Below are 23,029 nucleotides of genomic sequence, written 5' to 3' on the forward strand. Positions count from 1 at the left end.
TACTCACACATGAACATTGGAAAATTGAGAGCTCTGGAACATGTTAACACTGAGGACATGAGTGACCTTAATGTATTGCAAGAGTGTGTATGTAGAGTGAACAGATGGCTCTTGTTTTATGACAGAGGGACTCATGGCTGAACCACACGTGCCTCTACAACACCATCGTAACCACGAATGAGTCTAAACCACGCATTCCTTTACCATGAATGCATTTAACACGCATGTCTTTACCACACAATTTCATGGTAAAGGCATGATTGGTAAAGGAACATGCATGGTAAAGATTACCAGTATCCCGTCCCCCCTCCCTGCCCTAAGCCCTAAATTCCTATCCGCGTACCCCCCGTTCCCTGAGGCCTAAAACCTACCTCGCCCTGCCCTTAAAACTACCGCTGCCCCCGCCCTGAGGTCTAAAACCCTGCCCCTCACTCAAAATTACCCCAACCCCAGTGCCCCTGCCCTGAGCCCTAAAACTGACCCTGCGCTGTCCTTGCAACTACTCCTACCCCTTCCACTGCCCTGGGACCTATAAACGTGCCCCCTTTAAATAAACTACTCCGACCCCCCCCCCAAGCCCAAAAAACTGCACCCTGCCCTGAAAACTGCCCCTTCCCCCCTACCATGAGCCCTATAACTCGACCCCCTTCCCTAAAACCAACATTGACCCCAGCCCCACACCCTGAGCCCCTTAACTGGCCCCCTCCCCTAAAACCTACCCCCCCTCCCGGCCCCAGCCCAACTTACACCCAGCATCCTGGTCCTTCTTGTGGTCCTCTCGCCGCCCGCTTAGATAGCTAGATCGCCGACTGCTTTAGCCACGCATATGCGTGGTCGAGGTAAGCATTGTTCAGCTTGCGTGGAAACGGCACACATGTTAAGGCCGCGTTGTAAATGCCATTTCCCAATGGTTCCATGTCACAGGGAAGCCATGTTTCCAATCCTGGACTTTGCTTTTACATATCAATGCAGTCCGGGAGTTGTAATCTAACTGGACCAGTTGGACCAACAGTCCTGATAACAATGGGATGTAAAAGAAAAGTATAAAAATAGAAAAGAGAATTTCTCGAGACAGGAGGCCATCTGATCACCCTATACAAACATCACTTTTAGATATAAATAGTATAGCAGTAAGCGCTTTCCATCAAATGCGCAGAAAGTATATACTCACAATGGGAGAATGTTTTTACCAGGGCTCGAGTCGGGGTACCACGCGGGTGGACGGCGTCCCCCACTTATTTTACCGGGAGCTCGATAACTATAAACTGCAACTGAGTGCAAGCCACCTTTCTTGACGTCACTTCCTGTCCCCCCACTTCTTTTTTTAGGACTTGTGCCCTGGTTTTTACACACTCAAAATGTTAACGTCTTTTCTGGAACTTTTTTTGAAATCCGATGCCGTGGGCTGGGCAAAGAGCACGTATGTTCTATCAAATGCCCTAGTTGTTGAGACAGAGCTGTGTTTGCACAGCCTCGTTCATCATTTTGATTCACTGGCGGGCCACCACTCTTAGGCTTTAACTAGCTTCCGTTCATGGTTGCTTCCGTGCTAGGGTGAGCAGAACTTTAAAGCCAAAAACCGGGACATTTACAAAAACAGAAGAAGGACTACAATGTTACTTCAAACCAGCACCAAGAATGACAGTGCTCCTTAGCAGAGAATTACAGAAGAGGCAGTAAGAACATACATAAAATGCAATTTTTAGAGCCAGTAAAATACACACAATGGCATGGTGAGCAAAAAAACGATGGATTTAGGCCTAGATCTCTGTACTGGGGTGAATGTATGACATTGTTCTGTATTCTGTCTATCAACTGTTGTTTATGCATTTTTAGAGCCAGTAGCATGCATGTTAATTAAATTGCTTTCTATTAACAGCTGCTAACTATCCCTGCTTTGCAAAACATAAAAAGATAACTCCCACCATGTTTAGCCGACCCTCTCTACAACCGGGACATGAGCTTAATTTTATGAAATCTGCAGGAACAGCTGGTGAAAAACCGGGACCAATCCGGCGAATCGGGACACCTGGTCACTCTATTGCTTGCACAGAGGTTCCCTCCAACTGAAACAACTCTCGCAGCCCTGCTCAAAGCGCCTCCACAAATCTGTATTTTCTTCTGCATTTTTTCCCGATGGGTGTGGCTTAACGCCTAGCGGGCCGACCTTGAAGCTGGGGAACCAGGTTCGAATCTGGCAAGAGACTCAAACATCATGTGATACTGGGCAAATCGCCTAATCTCTCCATGCCTAAAAATGAATGTGTCCATCTGTAACGCAACTGGTGCTCATGCAAAGCGCTCTTATTCCTTTGGGTCGAGTTCTCGCTATATGAAACTGCAAAAAAAAAAAAAGAAGACGAAGCCGAATGGACTGCACGCTAGGCTAGGCACTCAGATGTCATGCACTGATTCAAATGGTGTGTGCATTCGAGCTGCCTATAAACGTTTGCACCTGGCACATATCGTTTTAAAGCCGGGAATTAAGGGCTGCAGGTGCCTCTCTAAATATAGTGCACTTAAATGGAGATGCGCATGAGCTTGGTCACCGGACTAAAGAGGACACCAAATCCAACAACAAGACTTTTCATAAGCCCAGAGTGGCCAGGCATGTGCTTGTTACACCAATATTTTATGGACATCAGACATGACATCACAGACCCTTTGACCCTCCCATGACATCACAGGACTGATACTCCTTTTCCTTTTTCCTGTCTCTGTTTTTTTATGTCTCTTGAGTCCAGAGGTACCAAGAGCAACCCAGGCGTAGCAGCCGTTACCCAAAATAGACGTACATGAGGACAGTGTCACCCAGGACCTTGATGTTGTCCTACCCCATAATTCTTGCTTTATCAAGTGAGAACAAAATTAATATATGAGTACATCTGATCCCTACCCTTTGAGCTTCAGGACCATTGTAAATTACTCAAATGGACCACCCTCTGCTTTCCAGGTAAGTGACCCCTTAACCAGGGGTGTAGCTTCATGGGGGTGTTTAGGGTGTTGCACCACCCTAATGAATGTATTTTCTGATAAATAGTTGGGTGCTTTCAGTAGGGTATTGTGAGATGTCAGTCAGATTTCACCAGGGATATTTACAGACAAAAACGAACACTCACTCTCTCCCTCTCTGTTTTAAACGTCCTCAAAATATTAGTTATTTTACAAAATATCGGGTTTTCTCTTTTAATACTTCTACCATTCCGCATTCCTCTCCCTTTCCAGTGCCCCTTAGACCACTCTAATGACCCTTGCTTGTCGTATAATGAATTGAAACATTATATTCCAGACTGATTGTTGGAAAATCTAAAACGCGATGTAGATAAAAAATCGGTAAACATTACCGATTCGTTAAAATTTGGTAATAAATACCGCATGTGAACGAATCGGTAAAAAATGTAAATACCGAAATACAAATACCTGTCAGGTTTTGCCGTTGTTTATCCTCGGGATTGTATTGATGCTCAAAAGGGGGCCCACCTCTAGATCATCCCTAGTCTGGCTATAGTTCACAGACTTTAAAGGAGATCAAGCGGGGGGAAAAAAGGATGTCCGGAGGGGAACAGCTGGGCTGGTGAAACTGGAGACCTGCAATACATACAAAGCACGAAATAAGTGGTATATCCCCTGAGTTACCAACTCACTATGCTATGCACATTATGAGCAACACCTCACCTGTAAGGCAAACAGGAAAGACCGTAGTGAGAGTGAATTAGAACAGGCTTCTTCTCATTCCCTAGGTATGCCTATAATAACAGAGAAAAAGAGAATATAATTATCGGCTTCCCTTCTGCCCTTAGCCGTTACGGAGGGTATGCTAGATCAACCTACCCCAAATCAGGACTGAGGAAGACCATGAAGCCCATAGAACCAGAAAGACCTCTAATTCACTCTTCTCCAAAATTAATAGACGAAAGTAAAAGATGAACCCACTGGTTAAGTCACCAATAGTTCTTGATATCCCCTCCGAAGTGTGGATCGATAATTGGGAATCAGGAGTCCAGAGTATGGCATACCAATATTACACACACCCTTCACGGCTCATGCACACCTACGTACATAGATCTGTGAAAATGTTATACTCAGATGACCAAGTAAAAAAGCAGCCCAGAGCAGTACAAAAGAAAACCAATGTTAGTTGCAGATCCTTCTCTGCAACCGCAACTCAGAGAAAAACGCTATCCTTGCCGGTGAAAATGTCAAGAACCCCTATGTGTCCCGAACAGTCGGAAAACAACCCCCACAGTGAAGACCTGAAACGAGGGTTCCGATTACCAGTTGCGGGCGCTTCCTAAGCCCCACCGTGTAATCCAACGAGGTTCACAGGTACCGGAGACTGAAGGACAGCGGGTGTTTTCAGGATCACACCCGGAAGAAAACAAGCGGCGGTAACCCCGCACACCACCTCGGGCGCTTCCAAAGCCCCGCCAAGTAATCCACAGGTTAGCAGCACAAGAACATGGAACGATACCGTCAAGCCAAGTACAATGAATAATCGGCACCGCGTCCTCTGTTGGTGCCGTATTATCCGGTTTCCTGTTGCCCGGCGTCATACTGCAGCGCCACCTCAGGCATCATGGGAATTGTAGTTTTTAGACCCTGCGAAGTCCGTTTTCCGCAGGCAGTGATCTACCAGCGGCCGGGGAATCCTGACAATACCAATTCGGAGTTACAGAATACATTACCGATTCGGTACATACCGAATCGGTAATTCAAAAATTCATAATTCGTTGAATCAGCCAATCCTGAGTCACCCAATTACCTCCCAAACAGGAAGTGGCCACACCCAGGCAGCTGCACAGGACCTGGATCTCACTGTGAGGCAGGCAGGCAGGCAGGTGAGCTGAGGAGCCAGCAGCAACAGAGCCTCACAGCTACAAACAAGAAAAAAAAAAACAAGATAACAAGCATTGAAATGGCAAGCCAGGACAGGGAGAAGGAGGGAAGTGATAGGAAAAGAAAACTGAAGTTCAGTGACAAGGAGCTGGAGGTACTGATCCAGGATGTCAGCCAAGACCATCACAGGCTTTTTGGAGCGCAGTCCCACCAAGTGCCCGAGTCACAGAAGAGGAAATCTGGAGTGGCATTCGGGACAAAATCAATGCCATAGGTATGACCCAGCGCACCATAGAGGACATCAGGAAGAGGTGGTACGACCTCAGGAAGACAGAAAAAGTAAGGATGGCAGAGAGACAGAGGCAGGCTGCCAAAACAGGTGGAGGAAAGAACCGAGCCCCAGCACCAACACCGCTGGAACAGATGGTGGAGTCCACCATCCAGCCGGAGAGTGTGAGTGGCGTGGGAGATGCAGACAGCTCCACCAGAGCAGCAAAGAAACAAGGTAAGAAGCATGCCCAGCATGCTGTGCTACCCCCTCCCCAACCCCAATCCCCATAGTGGCATAGGGGCTCCCACTCCACTCCATGTCTTACTGATTACCAGCAATGCATTATGGGAGATGCAGTCAGAGGGAACTGATGTATAGGACAGTCAGGCTAGCAAACACAATAGCATGGTAAAGTAATTGGCTACGTCAGGACAATCACTGTGCTCTGTAGGCATGATGTTTAATGTAATTCTATTGCAGACAGAGCAGTGAGTATATCTACATTTGTGTCATTACAGGCGAGTCATCTCGCAGTGCTGCAGAGGGCAGCAGAGCAAAGTCAGCCAGGCCAGAGGGGAGGCAACATGAGGATGACAGCATGCCTGCAGGGACCACAAGCTCGGCGCCATCACAGCCATCAAATCCTCCACCACAGCCATCACCACAGTGCCAGGGAAGGCAGCCATCCCCTCTCACCCAGTCCCCACTGCGACGATTACCACCACCACCACCACCACAGTCAGGCAGGAGGCATGCCGTGGCCACCCTCCAGCAGATGGAGGAGTTGTCAGAGGAGGGCACAGTGGGCGAACAAAGTCCAATCCTTGAGGGAGCCAACAGGGAGAGGGCTGGTACTCCATCCGAGGGCGCCCACAGTTCATCCCGACGCCGCAGGGCAAGGCCGGACAGTCCTGAAGCATCCGAGCAGGGTGAAAGTGAGTTTGCTGGACTTGAAGGCAACATGCTGAAGGTCCAGCGCCTGCAATGGAGGGAGATGAAATCAAGGCACAGGGAGGTGGCACACATTAACAAGCACATGCACAGGATGGAAAAGGGCATCAGTGCAATGGGAGACAACTTGTGTGCGGGAATGGAGAGAGTAGCAACCTCTGTTGACAACCTCTGCAGCCAGCTGGAGCAGGACAGTCTTGGCAGGCGCAGGGAGAGGCAGAGGCTCCAGGCCTATACAAAGTCTGTGAACCGGCTGGGCACTGCAAAATCACTGATGTGCCGCAGGTCCATCGCCATGCAGGAGGAGATGGCGCATTGCAGCAGGGATGTGGCCAGGGGTATGGTGTCTATGACCTCAGCTTTAGAGCTCCTGCAGAATGCAAAGGCAGCCACAATGGAAGGGGGGGGACAGTGAGGAGGCTACCAGCCGTGGTAGCATTACGCCCTCACCCACCGAGTACAGGAGGCGCAGTGAACGCCACGGGGCTGCACAGGAACAGTCCAACACAACAGACAGTGTTGCTAGGGAACGTGCACGTGCAGCGCGTGGACGCAGGAAGAAGAGACCTATGCCTATTGCCATACATAAGATGGCTGATGTAACCCATGTCCGATTGGACACTGATCACAATACTGGAGGTGTGCTTAATAAACACCTTAACATGTAACTGTTACTGGCTCTGTCTCGTTACTCACTCAGAAATAGTTTGACGTAATCTCTGCCCGTCTCTGTCTCCCATCATGTTCATTTGCAACACCAGCTGTGCAGGGCTCTGGCTGAGGGTTGTCCTCGTCCTCGTCCTCTGAGTCAGTTATTACCACTGCTGTTCCTTTTTTTGTGGCCAGATTGTGTAGCATTGCATATGTAGCAATTATCTTGCAACATTTGATGGGGCTGTACAGACTTGCACCTCCAGTTTTGTGGAGGCAACGGAATCTGCTTTTAAGCAATCCAAATGTGCGTTCCACCACGTTGCGTGTGCTCCTATGTGCAACATTGTATCTCCTCTCCCTTGGGGTGGTTGGGTTGAGATATGGTGTGATTAGATAAGGCCGGAGGGCATATGCGCTGTCACCTATGTACAGAAGAAAGTGCCATTAATGTGTGTGCCCAACAGCTTGAGCCAGGGTGTACATCAGGGTGTGTCACATTGACTTACCTAGTAGGTATCCGTCTCCAAATTCACCAGCAAGCAGACGTGTATGGATGCCACTGTTCCGGAAGATGTACGAGTCGTGGCTACTCCCGGGGAATTTGGCCACGATGTCAGTTATATGTACTTGGCATTACATATCACCTGCACATTGATGGAGTGGGTGGATTTGCGGTTTGTGTAGATGTATTCACTTGCTGCAGGTGGGCAGATGGGTATATGGGTCCCATCGACGCAGCCAATTACGTGTGGGAACTGCGCAATTTGGTAGTACTCCAGCTTGGTCCTCTGCAGCTCCGCCTGTGTACTGGGGAAGGAAATGTAATGTTCCATTCTGTCCATCATGGCATCCAGGAAGGTGTTGAAGAAACGGGATAGACAGCTCTGTGACACACCACCCACTGCGGCTATCACACCCTGGAAACTTCCTGATGCAAGGAGGTGCAGGCAACAGAGTACCTGGACATGGGTGGGGATTGCGTGCGCCCTTGGTGTCTGATGCTCCAGATAGGGTTTTAGGTCCCGTATTAGGTCAAGGATGGTGTGTGGGTGCAGTCTGTACCTTTCATGGATTTCAGGTTCAGTCAATTGGAACAATGTGATGCGTAGTCTGTACACCCGCTCTTCCTGTCTCCAGATCCTCACTCCTGCTGCTCTCAAGCGTAGCCGCCTTGCTATGAGGTAGAGGCCCGCCATTGTGTTCACACAGATGCATTTTGGGCCTGTTTTTATGCACTGCACCTGATTACCACCTGCTCAGGAAAAGTGGTAAATACCGATTCGTTATTACCGAATTTGGTCATATTCGGTAATAACGAGGTTTGCTACATCGCATTTTTGGGGTTTTTACCGATTCGTTATTTCCGATTCGGTATTCATTGTTTCGGTATTCTCCGATCGGTAAATAAGGAATCGGTAATTATTTACCGATTCGTTATTATCGATTCAATTTGGTATTACGTACATCTCACATGGCTAAATACCGGTCGATAACGCCGAAATCAACCCGTTTTCGGTTTTACCGACCTGTATTTGGCCACCTACATATGGCCCTTAATGTTTAAAAACTGTGAGTTTGGCCTAAAAAATATCACAGCGTGCAAAATGACATTTAAACCAATTGGTAGCTATGCCTCTTCAGAGGACCTTGTCTTCTTTCAAAAGCCATTTTACGTGCCAATCTGCATATGCTGGATCCTGCATTTGAATTAAGATCTCTGAATGACTCCATGTCACCAAGAATGCAATGCTCCTGCCCTGTACCTTTCTTTTACAAATCATTGTTTCCAGCAGTGGAGGCTGGTGATCTTTGAAAGTGGTAGGGCATCATACCTGCCAGGCGTTCACCCCATTTTATTCAACACTTGGCTCACTCATATTCACTCCCTCTCTTATTTACTCGCTTCCCCCTCGCTTGCTCTTAAATCACATTCTCTCACTTACTCATTCTCACTCATACTCACTCCAACTCTCTGTTACTCCTGCACAAATGTCCTCATACTCACTTACAAAAACACACACACTCACTCTTTCACACTCACTGACTCTCTGCCCTGGTGCAAATGCTTTGATAGCTACATTCCTGGCTCACTTCTCACAATATTCTAATCACTCTCTCATTCTAACACACTCATACTCCGTCACTCTCTCTCACTTGTTTATGCACACTCTCAAATTCAGATTCCCAATCACTTTCACTGTCATTGACACTCACAAACACACTTTCACTCAATCCCATGTATTTTTATTAACTCCCTCACACATACTCACAAACACATACATACATGAACAGAGAACTTTTTTTTATTTACCTTGCTTACTGTGCTGGCAACTCGGAGGCTCCATGACAGCAGCACAGCAGGAATCTTGTACTGGACATTGGAATCAGCAAGCTATGATTCCCAACAAGGGGCCAGGCAGAGAAGCAGGGCAGGTTTAAACAGGAAAGACCCACCTCGATCCCTCTCCCTGCTTTCTTGATAGGACCGGAAGCACAGCCCTATAAGAAGTTGGGGATCCTGCCCCAGCAGCTCTGTGTGGCTTCTCAGTGGCATAAATGAAACTTGAGTGAGCTCCCCAACAAAGTACATGTCGAGGCCACCATTATTCTGGACACAGTCAAGAGCTCTCAGCTTTCGCCCATGCACAGTGCCAAAGGAGCACCCCCGCAGAGCGGCGTCTATTATTATGCCACTTTTGGCCTCAGGAAAGCACTGATGTGCACCCTGAAAGCTACATTTTAGCAGATATACTGTGCTGCCTGAGGCATGTGAAGTATGTCTGTGTGAAGGAACCTTAGTTGAACTGCATCTGTCAGACATGCACAATCAAGGCTCCCACTTATAGGGTGTTGTATTTAACCCCTTCCCAGCGGTGGTAATTCCCCCGTGGTGCGGGGGGCGCGCGCGGCGGTGCTCATGATGAGTCCAGCTCGTCATGCTGCCCAGTGGAGCTGGGATCATGACGAGCTGGACTCGTCATGAATCCGCCCACTCAGATAGAACGCCCGCACAGGTGTGGAATTTGCCGCGCGGTGGAGTGGCGCTGCCGTTATGACGAGCCCAGCTCGTCATGAGCACAGCTCCACTGTGCCTCATGATGAGCTGGGTTCGTCATAAGCATGGATAGGGTTAAACCGCACTCTGTAGCTGGATGTTGCCTCAGTTCTCTCAGTGCTCCTACCCCCTCCTGTCCCCAGAAGCCTGGATAGGCCAAGAGGGCTGACCCGCTGCACCGGCAGTATTCATGAAAACACAAAAGCAGTGTTTTCATGAACACTGGTCAACTAAATATTGTGCAGCACCAGGTCAAAGGGCAGAATGTTGGCCTCACAGGAGGCAGGAGGCCTGTGCCTTGGAATCACTGGTTTTAAGGGGTTTTAGTTCAATTGGAATAATTGAAGTGCATTAAGACTTCACTCCTAGAATGTACTATGTTTTCAAAATTATCCACAGAAGCTGAGTACTGTGCTATTAGTAACGTGCGTGTCAGTTCATAACCTTAATCTGTGTCCTGGCTCCTTGAAGATTGGAACAGTTTTAATTTAATTGAATTTAATTTTTATTTTAGTTTATTTTGTTTCTTGCATGTGTGGAGAGTGGCCTAAACCCAAAAGTCAACAGATTTCAAATTCCTCAAATCTGTCTGTGAGCAATTTATCTAGTCCAGGTGTTTTGTTTACACTCTTCTAAGCCAAAAGTACCAGAATGCAGAGAAAAAACTGATGTTACTATTGACCAATGTACTGGTCCTCAGTTGACAGGTCCCGCAAAGTTGAAAACCTCAGCCTGCTTAGCCGGGATTCAAACCCTCGCAATTACTACATACCCCAGCCATAAACATTGCCTTACAGAGCAATGTAGTCACCAGAATCCTAAGTGAGAGGATTCAAATCACAGAGGGAGTGTTGGGGTGTCACAGAGACTGGGGTCTTGGCTTGTGAAGGCCACTTGCAAGCGGCCTAAATTCAAGTGAAACTGTTCATCCAAGACAGGCTCAAACTGTGCAATCCTCAAATCCAATCAGCTTAGGGGTTTCAGTTCAGCACATTTCTCCAAGATACCTATCTGATCTCAGTGACAGTACAGAGCAAAATTCCTGAACATTATGACTGACAGTTACAACTTCTAATGACGGTAATCTGAGCTGGTCCAATTATGAGTAAGACATTGATCAAGAAATGGCAGAAGGGGGGTCATCTATTGCCTCTCTCTTTGTGTTATGCTCATGTCAAATGCTCTGGGACCCAGCTACAGCTCTCTCTAGCCGGGTCTAAAAACGGACCTGGCTCTTTTTAGAAATATTGATGTTACACTGGTTGCTTTAATTGGATTTCTTCTAAGGCACCTTTTGGCACTAATGGTAAGTAGGACATGCCATTGAGAAGCTCAGGGCATGCTTGCTCCACTTTGAAAACTTCAATGGTGTGTCTTCTGAGCTCAAATATTCAAGGAACCCTTGAAAAATGCGAATGTCTTTTTTTCAAAGTTATATAGGAGTAGATTAACATACCAAATAGAGTTCAGGAAGACCGGAAGGGTCTAATGTAAAGTTGGGTGCTAATTGAAAAATACTATAATTTCAGGAGGACATGCTAAACCCAGAGGCTAAATCTTCTTTGCCAAACTAGCCCTTCTGCGTGTGAAATTCCAACAGTGCCTTTTCCTTCTTATTTAGGTTTGAATATAAGTGAGGATGCGCGTAGATTCCAGATGGCCAGAATTTAAGTTTCTGACGCTGCCTACACATATGTATACTCATACTATGACTTCAAACCCACAGAATGGGAACACCTGGGTGGAACTTGTTTTTATGGATGGAATTCCTCAAAGACTTCCCAGCTCTGTGTGGTTTAATGCATATGTTAGCACCTTCTCTAAGTGTTGGGGGGGAAGCCCTTAGTTAGGATGGGGCCGTGGGAGAGGGATGCGAAGGATGCTGAATACAAAAGGGCAACCATTATATGCCCCGTTTGCCTTGAAAGAGTGTCCAGCAGGGATAAGGGACTGGACACAAAGCCTATTTGCAGAGCAAATTTTTATTAGCTGGATCAATTAGTGTCCATTGTTTCCACATCCGGGTAAATCCACAGCCTACTCATGGTTGAGCAAAGCCTAATTTCACATGAGAATTCTGCTCCACTCAACTCACAATCGTGACTGTAAAGGTTTCTCCATAAAGTGGCAAAATTTCAGGAATTGCCCAAGTTAAACTTGGGGCCTATAAGAGCATTTCAGGTAATTTCCTTCAGCTTTAGTCTATTCAGGGTTCAGATTTTTAAATAACTGTTTTTTTCTAAATGGGGATATGCTAAAAATCTGGCATGGATCCACCACTCCAGGACCAACTTTTGAGAACCCTGGTCTATACGAATGCGTCAGATCCATCAACCCACTTTGATCATACTGCAGGTGAATTTTAGATTGTCCCTTTGCCTTGTTCTTTTGTTTTAATCTGCTGCCGAAAAGGGGTTTCGAACAAGGATCTGGGGAAGGGCATACCTGGGGGAAGGTTGGTAGACAGAGCTGGGGCTTCACCTCCGTGCATCATCCTTCGTCCACCCTGAGCAACGACTTCCCACCCACCTGTTCCCATATGTTATAGGTCTAAGTAGGTGGAGTTGGGAAACACGGTAAGCAAAAGATCATGGTCAAAAACAAGGCTTCTTCCATGAATTAAAATGGCTGTAAAATTACTTTGAATGTCGATTTGGGCTGGCTTGAGGTGAATGTTGGCCTTCTGGTGACCTGCACCTTTTGTTCAAGCCTTAGTATGCTCACATTGCTGTGACTGGGTTAGATCAAATGAATTACCCTGTCGCTTGTTGTCACTTTGTAAAGTCCTGGTTATGGGTATGTCAGTCAATCCTTCTATCAAGTCTGGAGAGATGTTTTCAATATGTCAAGTGCCAGTGCTTAATTTGAGCAGGTGGATTCCGGTGTTCGGCACCAGCACTTAATTGTCAAGATTGGCGCGTGTGACAATGTACCACAAAGTGGCACTGTTCGGCTAATGTAGAGATGACCACAACAACAGTTAATTATTAATTCAGTATACAATAAAAATGACTATTACCTGCTGCACAAGCCATTCTTATAGCTTTGAGGCCTGAAATAGTTTGAACTGTCCCACTTGTAGGACTGTGATGGTTACTAGTTGTGTTTGTTACTATCATTGGCAGTATAGCAGGGATAGTGTATGGTGCAACCTGCAGTGGCCTCCTGATGAGAGCCTGGTCACTTATATTGTTTTACATATTAAACACTAGTCTAGTGTCAGTGTTATACATGTTACACACCCAGGGCCTCATTTATGAAAAGTGGTGCATTGCTGCATGAAACCAGCGATGCAATGCTTTTCATTGTGCCCTCCTTGCGACATCTTGGATGCGCCGTATTTACTGTTCGGCGCTCCATGTCGCAATGAGTCAACAGATACGTTAGTATTGCTGAGGTATCTGTTGGCGCAGTAATGATGCATTGCTGGAGTGTGTCGCAAAACAGATGCAACTCCAGCAATGTGTCATTACACATGGGCAAGTCTCGTTAACCCCTTGGCCGTGTCGGTAATTCGGCCTCGGCGCTAGGGGGGAGGGGGGCTGCGCGGTGCCACCATGCTCGTGACGGATCCACTTCATCACGAGCCGCGGTGGCGCTGTGCTTGTGATGTAATAGTTTCGTCGCGGCCCCGCCCGCTCAATAGAACGTGCCGCGCAGGCACAAAATCAGCACCATGCGGGCGCGGCGGGCGGGCCGTGACGGAACCATTCCGTCACCAGCACAGCCCCATCGTGGCTCGTGACGGAATGGTTCTGTCACAAGCGCGCAAGAGGTTAAAGGCGCCAGCATCAGTCTTACGCCTGCTGTGAGGCAGGCGTAAGGATTTGACGCAGTGATGTCCTAGAAGTGGTGTAGTAAAATCTGGTAGATTTCACTGCGCCACTTCTACAACCCTTTTTTGCAGAGGAACGCCCACCTTGCATACATTATAATGTGGCGCAGGGGGTTACAAAGGTGGGTCACTTTGTAAATACGGTGCAGTGTAGCGCATATTTTACACCTCCGCAGCGTCACAAAAAGTGATGCAACAGAGGCGTAAAGGGCTCATAAATAAGGCCCCCCAAGGTTTTTCACTGCTCTAGGTAAAGTGGTCAACAATTTCCTAATACTGTTGAGGTTTAAGCGTTGTGCAATAAAAGTAAGTTGGGGCCAATCATATAACCCAAGAGTGGTCCTCTCTTCACCTGTGTGGCTGTAAGTACCTGTGTGAGAAGGCTCATGAAGGTTGTCTTACCCACACATGCATTTTCTGCTCCATCTAAAACCATGCCCTTTTCATAGCAAAAATATGCCATCCTTTGTACAAATTAATCTAATCCACAAAAGAAGCGAGTGACATTTTTGTTGAGCACTCCTTCTAAAAAGGTGCTTGAAATAAATCGCCTTCCATCAGAGATGTCTATTGTGAACAGGATGCCGGGGGGCCCCCGCACTCATTACTCAAGGCCTGCTAATCAAGAACGGAATTGCAGCCAAAATTGCTCTGTTAGCAGACAGGGTAATTCCAAAAACTCTAGAAGATGTAAATTTAAAAAACGTTAATTAGAACGTCTTAAAAGAGACACTTCGATCAAGTGCTGTCGGCCACTTTGGGACAGACTGGCCCACATTGGCAAACCGCTGGCGGCGCCTCTCTGGGCCACGTGCAAGGAAGGCGTCCCTGATTACTTTAAATGTAAGAAATTAATGTTTGTTTACTCATTGCGTACTTAGAGCATTTAAGCCTAAAGCAGAGTGCAATTGAAATAAAAATGACAAACAGACGTGTGACATACAGTCACATTTTTAGGTTGTCTGTTGAGGTTAAGGATGAAATTCTGCATGATAAAAATAGTCGTTTAAAAAAATATATATATATATCGAAAGAGACTGAATGACAGGAAGAGATGGAAACATGCCTTTCCATATTCTGTGAGCTGCCATAAAACAACCAAAACAAAATGGAGAACAGAGGCGTGAAGAAAGTAAGTTAAAAGTTGAGCAAAGGTCCCTAAGAGACAGATGTTTACAGAGAGCTATATGGGGAGAGGGTGCGGCCTAAATGGGAGAGGGTGTGGCCTAACGACTAGAGCGACCGACCATTGCCTAACAAGACGCACGTGTCCGTCTGTAACGCAACAGGTGCTCATGTAAAGCGTTCTGATACCTTCGGGTCGAGTTCGCGCTATATAAAACTCCGATTTTTTTAAAAAAAAATAGCGATTACACTTTACTTAAGTGAGAACAGGCTGTGGATACCACAAGGTGAGCGCGCGTGGGTTTGTAGATTATTTTTTTGCATTTCTAAAATAGCTGCTTTCTCCACGTCTTATAATTTTGATATCTACATCTAAGCCCTGCTGCTAAATGACATCATTTTATTTATGGGGTAATTAATGTTTTTTTCACGTTTCCCTTCACCAGAACGAATCGAACGTTCAACCGTCCCTCTCTTCAGGATTCATTTGTGGTCTGCCGTGGGTCAGAAAAATGGGGTAAAGAGCGGGCATTTCCATGATCAAACCCATCGAGCCATATACGAGTCCACTCCATTGGAATTTGGCTGAATTTAAATAATGTGGGATTTTTTTGTGCTCAGCAGCGAGCCTTTGATATAATCCGGAATTTGGCAATACACATTAATCCCTGCTGCAGAGAGAACTGGCTTGCATTCTAAGGTCAGGGCTACTGAATTTATGCGGCAGGGAGGACCAAAGTATGCGGCAGGGTTGACTAAATCATGCCGCAATAAAATGCGGCACCTTTTGTGATAGTATTACTTCATTATTTTGTACTTTTCACACATGGTGAACCAGTCTGTGAAAAGTTTTGACCTCCTTAGTAGTAGTTTAACAACCAAATACAACAATAAGCAACTGAAAGATGACCAGTCAACTTTTGAGAAAGGCCTTCCACAGCGAGGGACACTTTACCATGTTTTTCTAACTTTTGAGTTGTTTGAGCTAGAAACATATTTTGCAGATTATGCAGCATAGGATGGGTTATGTGGTAGATGCAGCAAATCTATAATTATGCGGAAAACACAGCTGCTTCAGACTCACATAATTCCAGTGATCCTGTTTAATGATAGGACAACTCTGTGTCCATATGCGAGACAGGCCTCACACAGGCCTGAAGAAATTGTAGGGCAGTATCGGCATGTCATACAGGCTTACATGCGACTGGTCAGTGATAACTGAGGCAAGGTGTGATCTGACCAAGAAGATTGACATGACTCCTCACCTCGGACTGGGCTACAAAGGGAAATGCCCAGGGGCTGCATCGAAAGTTGCTGATCACCTTAGGTATACCACTTAATTTGCACCAAGGCGTGTTTACAAGTAAACCCTATGGCATGATATAATTCTCAGAGGGCTGTGCATGCATTTCTAGAGAGTGCCTGGCTGCTTGACCTTCTCTGGGAGCACAAGCCAGGCCATACACCAACAGTAATGTTTATACAATTCTATATTTAATCTACCTGATGACAGATTACCTTGGAAAGCAAATTAGGGATGGGCAGAACCCCAACACTGATGGAGAAGTTGCCCCTGTGCTCCACCCTAATTGCCATTGTGACCAGTAATTAAACAACTGTTGGGCGAATTATCCCTTGTACTCACCATGTATTTTTCCTATTAGGCCTGCATTATGCAACTGGGAATAGAACATTGGAATGTTGGGAGCTCCATTGAAAACAATGGAGTGCTCCAGGATTATAATGGCTGGTATAAGCCTGGAGCTCCAACATTCCAATGTTTCTTTGTTCACAGCTCTGGCTGTGAACAAAGGCTTCAGGGACCCTGAGGGGATTCCAATCCCCTCACGCTCCCATAAGGCTTTGTTCTTTTTTGTTAGAACATTCTGCCCTGTCGTGTCAGAATGTTCTAATAGCCTTATAGCCCTTCGTAGCTGGGCTATACCGGCTATTAAAGTCCCTCTCCCTTGTTAAAGGCCCTCGCCTTCGGCTCGGGGCCTTTAACGCTGGAGAAGGCCTTTAATAGCCAGTATGGCCCTCTACGACGGGCTATAAGGCTATATTCAGACCTCTGAAGATTCCTATCCAATAAATGAATATGGTAGTGATGTGCCTTTTAAGATCTTTGTAATCGAAATAAAGCTATGATGATGATGATGAATGAATATCCGAAATACTATGAGGAAGCCTCCTCATCTTATTACTTCGATGATGGACTCTCTCTGGCTTTCGATCATAGTGTTCAGTAATCCAACCAGCGTGCTGTTGCACCAGCCCTCAAGTCCTGAGTTCGCAACTGACATCTTTGGCCCTTTCCAATAAGGGAGATGACTGCCCTGGTTCCCCTTTGGTCTCCAATTCAGAGGGCTCTTGGTAGATGGGAAAGACGGCAAAAAATAAATCAGGTTGCTCTGCTCATTCAGTTGCCTTTGAAAGGTTAAATTTAGCTTTTCTAGGCAACCATATTTACAGCGCCCTGGAGCAGACTTCCAGGAATACACATTTTGAGGCCAATTCCATGAGTAAAGGCGGTTCAGACACAGAGTCAACTCCTACACCTATTCAGACCCCCAACATTCTTGACGTACGTCTTCTCCTGGGTTTAAAGGGAAGGGGGAATTATTAGAAGATGGTCATGGCTTTCTGGAGCAGAATCTGTCTGGTGGCCCCTTGCAACTGTTAAATTGTAACCCTGAGACATAGTACATCCCAGGAACACAGACTAGCTTTCCTCACCAGTAATCATGGCCAGTCCAGATTAGGAGGTCCATAATCAGCTGAAGGAGGAATGCGGCAGACCTTCATTGGAAGGGAACGTAGCGGTCACTCCAGATGTCACTCTAAACCTGATGACATTTATAAAAAAGAAGTCTCCTGGCGTCCAGAAATGGATAGGAATGTGTGTCAGGATATTCTCTTCAACCTATCTGGAATCACGACAAAGACCTTGAACTTCTTGCCAAGCCAAGGATGAGTATCTCCTTTCAATACGGAAATTCCAGTGAGTGGGATGGACACAACAAGTAATTTGTCTCCTAGGGAACGCTAATCGTGCCATCTCACCAAAAGGCAACAATCCCTTCTTTTCCAATTTGAACCGAAGTTGGCCGAACAAGGAACATCTAATAAAGGTCTGGGTGTGGAGGGTTTTTTCTTTGAAGACACTTTTGTTAAAGATCTCAGAATATCAGAGTGTTGGACGAAGCCCAGTCTTCGATGAGGAAGGTGCTCAATCTTGCCACCATCTTTGAGGAGGATGGCAGGACCAATCTTGTGGAAGCACATTGTTCCTGTCTAAAGTCAGACGAACCAGGGTTGGAAGTAGGAATAACAAAAATCACATCAATTTCATTCCAGGCACCAGCTACTCAGGTAAAACGTATCCCTTTTTCTGGAGTAAAAATGAGGAAAGACTAACACTGTTTGTACATAACTGGTGTAGTCTTACCCAAGATTATTAGATGTTGGAGGTGGTTTTAGCTGGAGTTTTAAGGGACTCCTTCTAAATCATCTCTTCTGGGGGCTCTGTGTTTTTCCCTTCAAGATCAGTGCATAATTGACAAAGAAGTAAAGAATCTGTTGCACAAGGGAGCTATTCGAAAGGTACTACCACATCGCAAGAGGTTGCTCAGTAATGATTTTTTGGGTACAGAACAAGGGCAGATGTTTCAGGTTAGTCCTTAACCTTTGGTTGTTCCATGGTTTGATTTTGTAATACAATTAAAAAAATTGGGTGACCTTCATCTTCCGAGTGATTTGCCAAGAGACATGGATTGAATAGGTCACTTGGACCTCAATGAAACATATCTAATGCTACATATTTTTCCTCCCCCATCGGGCGGAGACTCCAGTCTTGGTGGGGATGGCAAACATATGAGCGCATACCCCTACCTTTTGGGCTGTCTTTGTGCCCTGGTGCTTCACCAAGTTAATGAAACCAGTCCCAGATTTCTTAGGATTAAAGGAAGCATACACAATATTTTATCTGGACCACTTGCGTCTCATATTGCAGCACCAACAAGAGTTGTTGACTCACATCTATTGTAGAGTTACTCTCCTGCAAGACCCTGGTTTCATCATCAATGAGAGGAAATCAGGCATAACACTCTGTAAGCAGGTGGAGTTTCTGGGGGTTTGCATGAATTCTCCAAGGGCATGTCGCCAACTTTCAGCCTCAAAGTTGACTTATCAATAAGGAGATGAGATTAGTTCTTCTCTGGAATCAGATATCACTGCATCTCCAACCTCATTTTGGAAGCCTTCTGGCTTCATCGATTCAGGTGATCGTTCCAGGCCCTCTTCACTACAGAGCATTCAGGAGATTGGATAGCCAACATCTTCTAAATAGTGAATCCAAACAGGAATCTTGTTGGAAGCTAGAACATATGGGGCTAGAAATGGCAAGGTAGTTTTCCCCAGTGGCTTCCAAACATTCTCATTGAATTAGATGCAAACAGATAGGCTTGGGTTCTAGGTGTTGCTCCCTCTCTCCTGAGGGTAGATGGTCGTGCACTGAACTCAACTATCATATTAAGTACCTGGAGGTACTGATGGCCATGTTTGGTATAAAATCTTTCCTCTGATGATGAATTATTGCATTCTTCTCAGGAAGGACAACTTTTCTGTGTAGTACAGAAACAAGCAGGGTAGCACACATTCCAAGATTTTAATGGAGATAAAAAAAGGCTTTTGGTATTATTGCGTAGAACAACAATTGTTGGTGACAGATGATACCTTCTGGGCTAAGCAAATGTGGTAGCAAACGGAAAATCCTGCTATGTGAAGGTCTCCAGTGATTGAAAGTTGAAAGTAAATATCTTTCATGTCTTGAGGACACTCTGGAGTCCATTCTCCATAGACCTGTTTGTAATTTGTCTGATTAGAGGACATTTTGGGGGCTTCTGATTGGTCTTCACACCCGTTCTTTAACTATAAAAGTGGTTCCTTGTATTGAGCAGGCAGCAAAACCCAAGGGCAAGACAATGCTACTCTCTTTCAACACAGAGAAGTCCTGAATAGGGTGGAGTGGGGCTTTCTAAGGCAGGCAATGTGCCAGTAAGTGGGGCTGAAGGTGCAGCTTGCCATAAAGTCTGTTTAGAATGGAAGGAAGCAGTACCTAGAGGGGTTCCGTGCTGAGTGCCTTTTACTGAAGGAAAGGTCTGGCGGTAATTACACAAGCTACATGCTCATCGGAAACGTGCTGCACAGTAAAGCACTAGAAATGGACCATTGGAACACAGACTCCCACTTGTCTAGAGAAACAGTAGCCATATTGGATCTTCAGGTATAACTTTACCCATGGTGCTTGGCGTCCTTGCTGGGAAATTGTGCAATAATGTGGTTTGCTGCTTTACCTTGCTACAAGGATGTTGGTTGTCTAAGCATCAGATCTGTATTTCCAAATTGATTCGATTATGGACATTTTGATTTACAGAGAAGTATCCTGAAGTTGTGTGATTTGAAAACAAAGTTAAAACTATTCCTTACTCATTTATGTGAACAATAAACTCTGTGGTTATATGTTCTACTAATAATTCCTGTGAAGGAACAGACAGATTCTTAAGAGGACATTTCACATAAATATAAAAAATAATGTCCATAATGTACAAGGTATATGATTTTCAGCCTCTGCATATTTGGTAAATGTTAGGAATCAGAGGATGTTAATGGTGTTACTTTCTGGTTCTACAGAAGTCAGGGGAAACCTGTACTCATCTTCCTCAAAGAGTGTATAGTGTCACAGCTAGAGGTAGTTATTCTAGACATTGAGAAATTGAGACTATTTATGTTTCCTTACATTTAGTTTGCAGCAATTCCCAGTTACCTGTTACTGCATAAAGAGTTGGTTATGCAGAGATATTGCTAAGGTGCATCACTTTACGATTCAGTTATGTTCAGTGCTCCAATGACAAGTTACTTAAGGCAACTCATCTCCTTGCCTTGTACATATCTACTACAACCTGAAGACCTCCTTGACACCAGTGGCCGTATTACAGATGACGGCGCCAGCGCTAATTGTCGCTGTGAAGCAGAGTATGTGCCCCACGGCATTCCAGAGGATCGATAGTAATGCGCCGTGATGATGGCGCAGACTTTGAACTCTGTGTTTATGTGCGTTTGCGTCTGCACGCATATTGTATTAGCGCATAGACACAAACGCACACAAACATACTCTGGCGCACAGCGACAATTAGCGCTGGCGCAGTCATCTGTAATACGGCCCCAGGTATCATGGGGCTGAAGGAGGAGAAACGTGTCTCTCTTTTTTTTTGGTGGGGACGGTAAGAGACAGAAACGAACATTGTTTCCATTGGATCTTCCATACAAGGTTAGTGCAAACTTGACACAGTGGTGTCGAGTGGAGTCGGTAGCAGATTTAGGAATATGGTGTCGGCAGTTTATGCAGATTCTGTTGCATAAACAAGAATCCTAAACCTAAGTTTGGAGATGGTGAAAAAGGAAAGGGGAAGAAGATAGGGGTGTCCTTTGTTCCAGCTCCTATTTGATCCACATCTAGGTCTCCTGACTCAAACAATTTTTTATAATCAGCCTATAATAAGGCTCAAGATGGGACCTGACGTGATTAAATTATCAATGTTTGCAGATAACATCTTTGCTTGTATCTCAGATCGGGCCTTGGCAGTCCCTGCTTTGTTGGGGAATATTGATTAATTCAGGCCAATCACAGGTTACAAAATTGCAGCTACTACATCCTACCAGATCATAGGTCTTGAGCCTTATAGCTTCTAAAACGATGTTTAGGCAACTGCAGGGATAGCTACGATTCCAATCGAAAAATAAATCAACAAGCCCATGGAGGTTCCTCTGACAACTACATTGCCAAAGGTATATACCATAAACCTACTTATATTACATAGTGTAGGAAAGTCATCCTTTTTGCCCTGATCACCCCCATTTTTTGACTGATGCTGGTGGTTACTGACACTGAAAGTGCCCAGTGCTCTGCTAACCAGGCCCACGGCCAGTGCTCTGTCCTCTAAAGGTATATGGTAATTGGTATAATTCTAATTCAAAACAACCTACCTGTAAGCACCTGGTCTATGGTAGAGTATGTTGGTTTCTTAATGCACTTAAGTGTGCACTGCTGTTGTGTCCGGTGTCATTTTAAAGCTTGGCCTTCCTGGCAGGCTGGTTTTAAAATAAAACTATGTCCAACTTCAACTTTGGAATTAAAAGTACTTCCAAAGCCAAAAACGAACTTTTTATAACGTATAAGTCACCCCTAAGGTCTGCAGTAGGTGCCCCAAGGGTAGGGTGCATTGTCATAAAAAGCATGGACAATATACAATAGGTTTTATGTGCCCTGGTAAGGAAAAACATTCATGGGAAGGCTTTATTAAACTAATAAAGTATAACTTTTGATTGGAGCTAGCTAGCAATATCCTTCACAGTATCAAATTAATGGTCACATTAAATACAACGACTTGTAAAAGTTGGGCTGAATGGGACTATTTCCGGAAAGTACTTTTAGAACTTGCTATCCTGGAGTTACCTAAAACAGCCCTGTACCAGCCTCTTCTGACTGTTCAGCCAAGCTGCTCCCTGAGAAGGTGTGAAGAGGCCTGGGGATGAAACAATACAACCATCTGGTGGGAGGAGATTTGCTTCTCGGAGAAGCCAGGGAGAGAAAGGGGGCTGAGGAGAAAAGCTGGACTTCAAAAGAAGGAGAGAAGTTGTCACAGGTCACAGGCCAGCCCCCACTTCCTTAATTTCCAACCAGATGGGAGCCCCCCTTACTAAATTAGAAGAGGGGCTAGCAGGGAAGTGTAGTCAGATAGTAACCACATCATTGGGTTGGGTTACACATACACACACCAAGGAGAGATTGTCTCTATTTTGATTTTTGGCAAGCCAGTGCATTATGGGTCAAAATATGCCACACTTCAAAGTAAGTGGTCATAGCAGAGGGAGGTAACTTTACCCCTAATGGTTGGGGTGTCCCCCCCTCTTGCCATCCCAGAATAGAGGATAAATATGACATAGCTTCAGGAGCTCCTCAGAACACTGCCTCGAACATCAGGAAAAGAAGGACTGCCCTGGCGGATCAGTGAACTGCACCACAGAAGACTTGAACTCAGAAAGACTTCACATGCTGCACTCACAAGGCTACACAAAGAAAAGACTGTGCATGACTTAAAGGGAAAGGAGTGGACTACCTGATCAGTAACAGGTACAACAAAGCTGGAAGAAGTCACCTGCAAAACCAAAGAGAGGATCACCCCAGCTGACCAGTTGCAACTGGATTTTTCCTGGACTGTGCACGTGCATTATGGAAAAGTGA

The sequence above is a fragment of the Lissotriton helveticus genome, chromosome 11 (assembly GCF_964261635.1).
Source record: "Lissotriton helveticus chromosome 11, aLisHel1.1, whole genome shotgun sequence".
NCBI lineage: Eukaryota > Metazoa > Chordata > Amphibia > Caudata > Salamandridae > Lissotriton > Lissotriton helveticus.